Raw genomic sequence first — 1,322 nt, 5'->3', positions numbered from 1 at the left:
TCCTCAAAGTAGAGTTTATTATAATGACATGAAAGCAAGGAAGCTTTTAGGATTTTCATTTCCTGAAGAGGCACAACTGAAAATGAAGAAAAACAAATACAAAATCCATTAATAATCAGAACATTAATAATGTACAAAGTATGACTCTAAGGAAATTGAAAGTTGTCAAAAATGGAATGCAACACATAAAGATAGATGATCCAGGCATAGTGAATTGAAATGTACTTCTACTGGCCATTCTGACATAGGCAATCATATGGATACACCATGCTTAGAGTGAAAAATTGAAGAAGAATGGTGTTGCAATCATCATAAAAAAAAATCATTTCAAGATCTATCTCAAAGTACAGTACTGTCTATGATAGGATAATACCCATCCACCAACAAGGAAGACTAGTACCATTCTTACTCTAATGTACACACCAACCACTAAAACCAACAATGAGACAATTGAAGAATTCTGCCATCTTCTTCAGTCTGAAATTGATGAAACATGCAATCAAAATGCATTAATAATTACTGGAGATTGGAATTTAAAGATTGGGCACAAAAAAAAGAAGGATCAGTATAAGGGAATATAGCCTTGGTAATAGAAATGATCCTAGAGATACCATGATGGAATTTTGCAAGACCAATGATTTATTCACTGTAAATATATTTTTTTCAACATAATAGCTGACCTCACCATATGGAATAAACATGAATCATTGTGTAGACTTATGAGAAAGGAAGGTAGAAAAGCTGAGTATCATCAGCCAAAACACCATCAGGGGCTGACTGTGGAACATCAATTGCCCAAATACAGGTTCAGGTCAGACTGAAGCTGAAGAAAATTAAAACGAGTCCATAGGACCCAAAATATGAACTTGAGCACAGCCAACATAAATATTGTGGAAGTAAAAGTGCTGAAGAGAAAATTTCAAATGGCAGCTAAAGAAGACAAAATCAAGTTTTATAATTAATTGTAAAAAGAATTGGAGTTAGAAATTCAAAAGGGAAGAACATCTTCAGCATTTCTCAATTGTGAAAAAATGAAGAAAAAATTCAAGTTACTATTTGAAATATGGAATGATTTCATGGGCAAAATATTGAATGATGTAGAAAGCATCACAAGAAGATGGAAGAAATATACAGAATCAAAACAAAATGGTTGACATCCAATCATGTCAAGAGATAGTATATGATCAAAAACCAAAAGAATCAAAGAAAGAAGTCCAAGCTGAAAACAAGATTCTAAGAATTGACAGTATGATAATTTAAATCTTACAACAAGCTGATGGAGCACTACAGGCACACACTGATCTATGCCAAGAAATTTGGAA

Source organism: Chrysochloris asiatica, unplaced genomic scaffold, assembly GCF_000296735.1.
Source record: "Chrysochloris asiatica unplaced genomic scaffold, ChrAsi1.0 scaffold00011, whole genome shotgun sequence".
Taxonomy (NCBI): Eukaryota; Metazoa; Chordata; class Mammalia; order Afrosoricida; family Chrysochloridae; genus Chrysochloris; species Chrysochloris asiatica.
The sequence above is the reverse complement of the archived record's forward strand: the minus strand, read 5'-3'. Positions refer to the sequence as shown.